The sequence below is a fragment of the Tamandua tetradactyla genome, chromosome 2 (assembly GCF_023851605.1).
Source record: "Tamandua tetradactyla isolate mTamTet1 chromosome 2, mTamTet1.pri, whole genome shotgun sequence".
NCBI classification, from domain to species: Eukaryota; Metazoa; Chordata; class Mammalia; order Pilosa; family Myrmecophagidae; genus Tamandua; species Tamandua tetradactyla.
This window is the reverse complement of record NC_135328.1, coordinates 164,217,240-164,227,896: the sequence shown is the minus strand read 5'-3', so window position 1 is coordinate 164,227,896 and position 10,657 is coordinate 164,217,240. Positions and strand designations below refer to the sequence as shown.

Genomic DNA, 10,657 nt, shown 5'->3' with positions numbered 1-10,657 from the left:
GGGTGATTAATGCTGGCTGCTGTAACAAATAACCCTTAAATCTCAGTGGCTTAACATAATTAAAGCTTATTTCTTGTTCACCCACAGATTGATGTGAATCAGGTGGTTCTCTTGGGTGATTGTCCTTTAAGTGATGATGCATGGATTTGGCTCACTTCCCATCTTGTGACTTGGCCAACTTGGAAAATTTCATTTCCATCGGTGTGGATACAGAGACAGTGAATGCATGCAAAGTCAGTGGGAATGCCTTAGGGGTAAGGCGGGAAGGGTTGCATGACTTCTGCCCACAGTCCATTGGGCGGAACATGTCACATGCAGGGGAGGCTGGGAGATAGTCTTCCAGTGTGCCAGGGGAAGGGGAGACTGCTTTCGGTCACATTTGTGGAGGGCCAGCTTAGAAACCTGCCCATTACAGCTCCCAAGTGGGAGCCAGGATTCTAAGCTAAACGCTTCATTTCCACAGCCTTCCTCAGAGTCCACTTTTCCTGCTCCTCCTTTTTCCTTCTCACTCCTCCCCACCTCAGCCCATCCCCACCCCGTATTTAGCCACATGCAGTTAATTCCCCCAGTAAGTAGTTTAAAGATCAATTTGTATTTCTTTCCTCAGTGTCTTTCTAAGGAAAGAAGAAACTTCCAGGCTCCCTGACATTTGCTAGAAGCCTCATAATCTGCTCCTACCTAAGAGAAAGGTTTGCAGCATGATAATGTATATGAGGGATTGATCATTTACTTACCCTAAAGCAGATGGACTTTATAAGGAGAAGTACTCTGTAATGCAGACATGACTGTGAAGAATAAATCAAATTTCTCTGTGTACTTAGGGGAGAAAGAATTATTCAAATGCAGCCTGCCGTCTGCTGCTTGAGTCCATTTACTGAGCCTGCAACACTACAGGATGGACACCAGGGGGAGCGCTGGGCCCGTCCCTCCACAGGCAGCTATTTTTAGAGGCTGCTTCTAGCCTCAAGGAAGAAGCCAAAGAAATAAAAAACTATGATACTTTTTTAAAAAAAAACCAGACCAACTTATAAATTATTTGTAAGTCCAATAAAAGGCAATTATCAACATTTCCTACTATTTCAAGAGTAATATATTCTATGTTAGAAAAAGATTCAATTTATTCCAGGCCTGTGATTCAGACGATGAGAAAATTGGAAGAAACCACAACCAAAAAAAAAAAAAAAAGTAATCCTGCATAAATCTTTGTCTTTAAAACCCAAATCAGAGGATGTGAATTCTGGCCCTGGTGGGTATGATGTATTTGCCCTGGAGGTAGTGGAATTTGATGGGCTTGGGGAAGGTGACTGAAGAAGGATGTGTGCATAGCTCCTTATTCTTTCCAGGTACCACAAGGGAGGCAAGTCAGAATAATCTGGTCCAAACAGTTGAATAATAAGTATCATAGAATTATTTTAGGAAGTGTAGTTTTATTATTTCCAATGCCATAGACATTCACTATAATGAAGTTCAGAAGAGATCCTGCTTTAATAAACCAGACTGTTGCCTTAAAAAGAGCTCCCCTGCCCTTCCCAACCAATCTGGGCAGCACGATTTTGCTAAGCTGCAGCATGGTGTAATGGGATGAGCATGGTCCCTGGCTCATTCAAGGGAGACACAGCCTTGAATCTTGTCTCTGCTGCACATTAAATGCGAGACTTTGGGCAATTACTTAACTTCTCTGGTCTTCAGTTTCTTCATCTTTAAAGAAAGGGTTTACAATACCCATCTCACCAAGTAAAGATGAAATGAGGCACAATATGTAAGTACCCAGCACATGATGGATGTTCAACAAATACCAGCTTCCTTTTTTGACAAGGTCTCTCTTGCTTTCTTAAAGATGGCAGCAAATAAATTTGAACTGAGTCTGGTTCTGTATTTTCACAAATTATGAGTCTGTGGATCTGGATTATTGAAGATTTATTTTTGATGCCATGGCAGGAATCAGAAGTAGGGGGGGTGAAAAGGGGTGTTTCCTTTGAATCTCTTGGTTCTGAAACAGGTGGCATGTTGGTGTAGGCGTGTGTGCTACAGAGAACCTGGGCACTCAGCTGAGTTGAGATGTTCTTTCTCAAGGACAGGGGACAAAGCAGTAGAGAGTGAAAACAAGAACACATAAAAGCTCCAAGGTTTCCATCAACTGCTATGGCTGCTTAGACACACTCCCCTGGTTATGTAAAAACCAGAACAGGAGCAGATGAAGTTGAGAGTCTTTGCCAATATCCGGGAAACTTGGGGGACCAGGGTATAGGGTTTGGAAGGAGAGTGGGTTGCAGGCACTTTGCAGATTGCCAAGACTCTGGGGCTCAGGGCAGTGCTTCAGAGTCAAGAGGAAACGGACAATAGTAGGGTATATGCCACATATGTGGCATATGTGCTGTTAAGCCACAGGGTGAGCCCAGCACTGGGCTCCGTCCACAGGATGGGTCCTGAACCTCTGTTCTCTACCTGCTCTGCTTCTAATCTTCCTGGTCTGGTCCCGTTGGTGACCATGCTCAAAGACCGCATGCTCATCTTTGTGGGTTTTTTCAATTCCCCCATCCACCGCGGTCCTCCACCTTTCCTTAGTCTTGCTCTCTGTCCTAGAGCCTGATCTATACACATGGGACCATACAGCCTCCCTTGCTTTCCGGGATCAAGGTTGGGAAGTTTCTGCAAGAGATCCCAAGGTGAGATCAGACAGCAGTCGGGATATTTCTTCCCTGCCCCTCTCCCTGCTTTGACATTGCATCTCTGGCAGTAGTGACACCCTTCTATGCCTGCAGCTCCCACCATCCTCCTCCTAGCCCCACTTCTCACTAGGCTCTAGTAATGCCCCTTCAGCCCTTGTTCTTTAACATCCAAGGGAAAATGGCTTCCTGCTGTTGCTAGTTTCTGGATGCCTCACCATTTCTTGTCAGGTTCCCTAACCCTGTCCACACCTCTGGGAGAGGGATTAGCCCCAGGACCCTGGACCTGGGATGAGTTCTGTTTTCCACCAGGTCCCTCATGGACATATCACCCTTGCACAGATATTTATTTGTGTAGATACTATCCAATTTTAGAAAGGACTTTCTAAGGATATATAAAATGTGACATCATGAAAGTTAAAAGTGGCATTAAAAAATATGAAAACAAAGGCAGAAATTGGAACCAAAGGTAAAACTATGAAATTTGTGAGGCATCATAACTTGTGGCCTATTATCGGCAGGCCATAAACATAGCCTCTTGCTTTCTAGAGGCCTCCAGATAAAGTATAGCATCTATTAAATTCACAGTCTATAAAATACAAATAAGCCAATTACCCTGGACAAATACAACTATTTAATATGAAAACTGGAGTCTTAGTGTATTCTCTTAGTTGTAATGGAAAGAGACTCAGCACCAGAAAGTCTAGGAATAGGGGAGGGAGACACTCCAGGGACATTCTTGGCAAGGAGGGGGTTGGGAATGTCCCAGGAGTCAAGACCAGGAGCCATGATGTGGCCAGACCTCCCAGGGCCCTCCAGAGACCTCAGTGGAAGGGCGTGCTGGGTCTCCTGTCTTGTGTGCCACCATGAGCACACTGAGCTGCCTCTAAGTGCCAGCTTCTCTGTCTGTTCGCTTCTCTTCCTGCCAACAATTTGCTTTCATGCTGGTCTCTGGTCTTCCTCAGGGCTTCCGGTTACTCAAGTTTCCTCATTGTCATAGTTTTTGTTGGCACATAACATCGATTTATTCAGAGTCCCTGTTGCACCATGTAGCCTCTGTCTGGGCATCCAACCAGACTCAATTCCTGTTACAAATAACTCATTTTTCTTTGTATGTTTCAATTCGAGTTCCCCACAGTGAAAGTCAGATTGGCCAGCTCACCCTTCTTTGGGCATAGCTGTCCGTGTTTGTGGATATCATAGCTGGTCTTTGATACCTCTACGTACAGGTGGCTGCCCTAGAGGTGATAGGGTGGGATCACATCTGACCCTGGTGGTCCAGGGGCCATGCTGGTGGCAGGGCAGCTAGCTCCCCTTGAAGAGTAGTGTGGGCAAAGCAAATACTCTTAAGATCTGTACCCTTCCTAAAGAAGATAACAGATGCCTTGTGAACATGTGTTGATTCTGGTCCATTGAGGCCTCTGGGAGTTTGTCATGGTTCTGCCCTCTGGAAGGTTTGTTTTTGTTTTTTGTTTTTCTGATTTTTTATACATTTATTGTTCCCCCGAGGGGGGTGTACCATTCCTGGAAGTACTGCAATACCAGGTCAATGCATAGAGTGGACAGAGCAAGCTCCTATTCCATCTCCCAGTTCCAAAAATCCATTTAATATATTGTCCTCGGATAGAGGACATGTCAGATGTTAAACTGATGAGAACAGATACTACACTTGATCTTAGCCAAAAGGCAGAGAAGTGATCTCCGGAAGGTATTTTGCTGCAGATCTACTCTATCCTTGAAAGCAGGACCAGACAGCAGAGGGGAACTTAGATTTGGCCCAAACAGTAGGCATTTGTGGTCCCCAAGCACATCATTAGAGGGCAGAACCATGATAAACTCCCAGAGGCCTCAATGGACCAGAATCAACAGATGTTCACAAGGCATCTGTTATCTTCTTTAGGAAGGGTACAGATCTTAAGAGTATTTGCTTTGCCCACACTACTCTTCAAGGGGAGCTAGCTGCCCTGCCACCAGCATGGCCCCTGGACCACCAGGGTCAGATGTGATCCCACCCTATCACCTCTAGGGCAGCCACCTCTACGTAGAGGTATCAAAGACCAGCTATGATAGCCACAAACACTGACTTTCACTGTGGGGGACTGCAAGACATATGTTGGACACCATCTGGTGGTGAGAGCAGAGTTCTGAAGAGAATCTGGTCTGCTCCAGCTGACTCAGGACGTGGAAAAGGAGAGCTATGGACAGAGACCCTATAAGACTTGAACTTGAGCATGGGTAAGATATTTCTCTGTGATGCTGACACCCATCAGAGGTAGGACTCTCCCCAGAGAGTTTAGCAATGGTCCCTGATGGCCGAACTTGAATTCCAGCTCTGCCGCATGTTCGCTGTGTAACCTTGCACAAACCATTTGATTACATTGAACCTGTTTCTGTGTATATAAAATGCAGACAATTAAGATCTACCTTTAGGAGTAGAAGTGAGGAATACACAAGATTCTGGTTAGTAAACACCTGGAGATTAAGCTCTAAGAAACAGACGGTAATTCTTATGATGGTGGATATTAGTGGGGCTGCTGACTTGTTTCTTCATATTTGCAAGAGGACCCGAGGTCCCAGCGACTTTGGAGGACAGTATTATCTCAATCCAAATGGGTTCTTGTGCCGTCCACGGCAATACTGCCAAAGCGCTTTGGATAGACAGGGACTGTGCTAGCAAAGCAGTGGCTGAGGCTGTGTACTTGACACAGCTCAGTTGGCTGTGGGTTGAATAATCTATTGTGAGGCCCAGATTTGAAAATAAATTTTTAAAAAAGGCAGCGGAACAAGCAAAAGATAACAGCTCTCCCCAGAGGCACAGCAGGCTGGAAAGCATTTTCTTGTGTGGAGACGCAACGACAGCTCAGTCCATCATAGTGTTACTCTGTCTCTGAAATCCGGGAGATTGTGAGGGAAAGCACAGAAAACCTTGACCTCGTATTCCATTCCCCATCTCTCACAGCACCCCTCCCCACCAATATATGAGATCCTTTGTTCAAGGGAAGACGTGAGCGATGAGTCGCTGAACTCCACCTACAGTGTCTGGGGAGGGCTGTGGAAGCAGCAGCTTAAGACCTCTCTCTCTCTTTCTGCCTCCTTAGGGAAGAGACTGTTCCCCTTCAGCGGAAGGGGCCATGACTCTCTCTAGCAGGGAGGGAAATCCTGCTCAGCCTAGCTGCCAGGCGCAGGCTGAATTATTTTGCAAGAGCAATTGGAGTCTACCTTGGCTGAAGTCAGTGAGGTTGTAAAATCACTTCCCCGAGGCACTCCAGCACCCAATTTGGAGATGAGTGGGGATTTACATGATTCAACTGAATGTTTCTTTCCTGTGTCAGTGTTCAGTCAGTCGTGAAGGAGGAATTTGTGAGCAAAGCTTACTGGCTGTGGCTTAAGTTGCATTCTCAGCTGGAGGGGCTAGAGGAGTGGAGGCAAAAAAAAAAAAAAAAGAGAGAGAGAGCTAAATCTCTTTGGGGGTCAAAATAAATGATGCTCAGGGATGGGATGTATCTATTTCATCATGGCCCTATGGAGCCCATTCTTTTGAGCTTGGGAGAAAAGTTTTCTGACTCTAAGCCCACATGTAAGGGCCACTCAATTAATTGAATATTTATTATATACCAAGCACTGTGTTAAGACATTTACATAATATTTTCTCATAGATCATTACAACAACTCTCTTGAGGTAGGTATTTTTTACTTTGTTTTATGGCGAGGGAACTGAGGCTCAGGGAAGTTAAGGAATGAGCTCAAAGTCATACATCCAGAAAGCTGTAGACCTAACTCAGTACTGCTCAGCCTCAGAGGGGCACTCGCTGAAGCTGTGCCTGGAATCCAAACCTGGATGCATTCATTTCTACATATGTATCACACAATCTAAGAACAGAGTAGGCCTGTACATTTGCTTTGCATGTACAGTCCACAAAAGATCTTGCAGCATCTTAACAAGTCATTTGAAATCTGGAGAGAAGTAGGTAGTGTCTAGCTCATTGGCCTGTGGGTTAGTGGATGAAGCTGGGGATTGGCATTCTCAACCAGAATCAGTCTGGTTGAGATTCATGCTGATTCACTCACTGGGTAGGGTATTTCGAGAAAGTCATTTATCGATTTTGAGCCTCAGTTTCTTCATCTGTTTAAGGGGACTGCTGTGAGAATTCAATGGGTTAGTCAATGTAACAATTCTGTCATAGAGTAAAGTTTCCACAAATGTTAGGTTCCCCTTTTTTCCAGTGATCTGTTGCTGTGTAACAAACCACCCCTAAACATGATGGCTTAAAATTATAACAACCATTTATTTTGCTCATGAATCTGAGATGTGGTGAGGGCTCAGCAGGGATGGTTCGTCTCTGCTTCACATAGTAACGGCTGAGGTGGCTCTTCTGGGCATACTGTTCCAGGATGGCTCCCTCACATGTCTAACGAGTCATCCCTCTCACATGGGTTTCTGTACAGTGTGACTTGGGCTGCCTCACAGCATGGTGGTTAGGTTTGAAGAGTAAGTGTACAAGAGAAAGGAAATAGAACTGCCAGTTTATAAAGGCCTGGACCTGGTAAAACAGGCACATGGCTTCTTTTACCATATGCTATTGTTCAAGCAGGTGCAGAGCCCAGAGGTAAGGGGAAGGGGCACAGACCTCACCTCTTGAGGGAAGGAGTATCAAAAAGTTTGGGCATCATGTTTGAAAACCACCATAGTTTACCCTGTGATTGTGTTCTTTCCACATACCAACAATACTCACCCCCTCCCAGAACGTCCCCCAAATTTCATCCCATTATAGTGTCAGGTTCAGGCTTGAGGTTCAGGAGTTTGTCAGGTCCAGTGCTGATGAAGCTCCTGGGGAGTAGCTTGGGTACTGTTCTTCTCAGGAGTCCTGTGACCTAAAGAGGTAAACCACATCCGGTAGTGGGATACACAGACTCACACTTATCAGAACAAGTGTGTTCAGCAGGGGCTGGGCTGCTGTGCCCAGGGCTGGGAGGCATGTCTTGCAGCAGCCTAGCATTGCAGTGTTGTAGACTGAGCATGGACTTTGATATTAGATGATCTAGGTTCAAACCTGGGCTCCACCGCCAATTTCATGAGCAGTAGTGAAGATGACATTCCTTTGCCCAGAACCTCAATTCCCTTTTCTTCAAAATGGGAATAGCAACCTCTACTTCCATGGGATTTGGGAAGAGCTCAGTGAGCTGTTGTACTGGAAACTGCCCAGCAAGGCACCTGGTATCTGCTGGGTCCACAGTAAAGGAGAGTCAGATTTTGAAATCTGAGCTAAGGAAATAAATCAGGTAGAAGGATATTTATTTCACAGAGTGGATTCAAGACTCAAACTATATGAAAGGGACTTAGAAACTGAAAAGTTTTGCGAAAGATTAATGTGCATATTTGTTTCTGTTGTTTATACGCATGGGCTACTCCCCCAGTGGAGGCCCCACCATCAGCTGGGTGGGCCTTTCCCTGCCCTGGGGCTAGTGACAGCTCCTTCTCTGTGGCAGAAGCCAGGAAAGGGAGCCACTAATTGGACATTAGCTAAAGGCCACTAGACTTTTCCTTTCCTTTTGTGCTTGCTGTGGCCCTGTAGGTATCAGATTTAATCTACGTGGGATTACCACCAAATCTGGTAAACTGGCTTTTTGGTACTAGGGAAGATTTCTGGAGAGGATAATAAGAACCATCTATATTTGGTATCAAAGAGTCAGAGAAGCCAGGGGTGGACGCCTGGAGAAGCCATGACAAAGCAGACTGCACATGGGCTTAGAGCAGGTAGACCAGGGTTCAAATCCTGGCACCACCTCTTCTTGATTGGGTGATATAAGAAAGGCACTTCACCTCTGGATCCTCAGCTTTTCATCCAACAAATCTGGAAAAGAATCATTCCAGCTGACAGGGCTGGTGTTAGAAGTCACTGGAGCAAAACATGCAAAGAGCTCACTTTAGTGTCTGAGGCAAAGAAAGTCCCAAACAGATGTGGCTTTATTATTATTGGGAAAAATGGAGTGATATTATCTGCTGCACTGACTGGTGCGAGGATTGGATAAATTGCCTAAAGGACACCTTCACAGGACTAGGTATGAAGAAAATACGCGGGAAATGGTAGTTCCTGCTGCTGCTGCCATTAATAATTTTAATTTTAGCAATAACAGTGTTAATCACACCTGACTAAATTCCTATCCTTCCTTGACAGCTTCCATTCTATAATCTTGGAGACAAGCAGGTTTAAATTATGAATACATTCAAACACTATCAGAAAGATTTCTCCTGCAAGAGCCAGGTATAAACATGTATATGCAATTTATTGATACAAAGCAAGGAAACCGAAAGTAAAGATGAACAGAAAGGGACCCTTGTTGAGACACTGGTCTCAACACAATTTTATTGATGATCCACTTGAAAGTGTGCAAAATGAAATCTCTAGTTTGAAGGTGACACCAATATTTTTAGGCAGAGAGAAATCTTAAGTGGAGTAGGTTTATTGAACTATTTGAATTGGAACACAGATGAGATCTGGTTTCATTATTTTCTATTCACTGCCTTCTGCTAGGCTCTAATACCACCTTCCCATAGCTTATTGGGCAATCCACAGCTTTCTTGTCATATGCAGCAATAAAGAGAGTCTCAGTCCAGTATTTAACCTCCTTGTCTCGACCATACTGCATGGTCCCTAACTTGTTTGCATGAGATATGCCAGCAATCTCTTGCCTTTAGAAATCTCCGTGAGAGAAGCAGGCACCTGTCTCTATGTTTTCATGTTCTCTCAGAGACGTAGGGCATCCGTTAGGCTCTTCCTAGAACTTTCTCACTATATTCTCCTCAGTATCTTGGTGGCCCTGGCTTGAGACCTTGCATTCAGCAGCTCACTTGACAGCAAACCAAGAAATGAGATGCTGTATTGGTAAGCTATTACTGCAATAATGCTGCATAATGACAATCCAAAAAACTCAGTGGCTTAAATCACATTTTTTTCCCCTCACAGATCTGTGGTCAGCTGAGCAGCTCTACTTCAGGCTGTGGTAGCTAGAGGGTTGGGTGATTTAGTCTAGATTTACCTGAACAACTTTATTTCAAACAGAAGGTGTGCAGGTTGACTGGGTTGTTTTGTCTCATGCATCTCTTTCCTCTGGCACTAGAGGTTAGCTGGGGGATTTTTCTTCTCGTGGCAATAACAGAGCATAAAAGGGGATTTTTAAGTATCATACCCTCATACAACTATGTTTAAAAGTAGGAAGAGAAACAAGGATTCTCCTTGTGCATCTCTTTCTTTTCTTCAGGTAGATGGTTCCTTTCACAAGTTTACTCAACAGATTTTCCTCTACATCTTATCTGCCAAAACTGGGTCACTTATCCATCCCCAAATGAATCACTGGAAAAGGGGAAGAGATGACTATGACGGACTTGGAAAAATGCTTGGGAGTACATGGATGCTTACAGGAGTGAGTGATCTTCATTTAGATTCCAATGTCACTATTAGGAGCAAGCGAAAAATAAAAGCATATTCTCACTCCCAGGTTTAGGGAAACTGAGTAAAAAGGAATGCATAGGGGAAGAGGAGAAAGAAGGATTCAATTTCAAACTCTGCTGCTGATTCAGCTACTCATTGTTGTATAGTTTCAGTAATGCAGAGGGAAAATATGTCCAGCATTTGAGGGATACTCCAGAGTTTATCAAACATAGGGGTTCTTATTTCATATTCAGTGAAATGCGAACAGTTGCAGTGAAGAACTTAATAATAATAATTATGATAATATGAATAATTAATATTTGGGTAGTACAAATTACATGCTAAGTGCTTTACAAATGTTTTCAATAGGTGTCGTTCATGGAGATTGGTGTGGCAGACTGGCCACGATGAGTCCCATCTCCTGGCATCTGCAGCTTTCTGCAAACCCTCCCATATTGATCCTGGGCTTGGCCAATGGGAAATTAACAAATTTGATGTAAGCAGAAGCATTCCCCATTGAAGGTCAGCTGTGTGCTGTATTGAAGCCTAGGCTAGAGTACT

The 10,657-nt window shown here is 44.4% G+C and overlaps 1 non-coding gene across 1 annotated transcript; it reads right to left on the bottom strand.

Moving 5' to 3' along the window:
• Positions 1-4,174: 4,174 nt before the first annotated feature.
• LOC143675419 (U2 spliceosomal RNA) lies at positions 4,175-4,365 on the bottom strand. Its single transcript, XR_013171643.1, has one exon. It is a non-coding gene; the product is annotated as a U2 spliceosomal RNA (small nuclear RNA).
• Between the last annotated feature and the right edge of the window lie 6,292 nt (positions 4,366-10,657).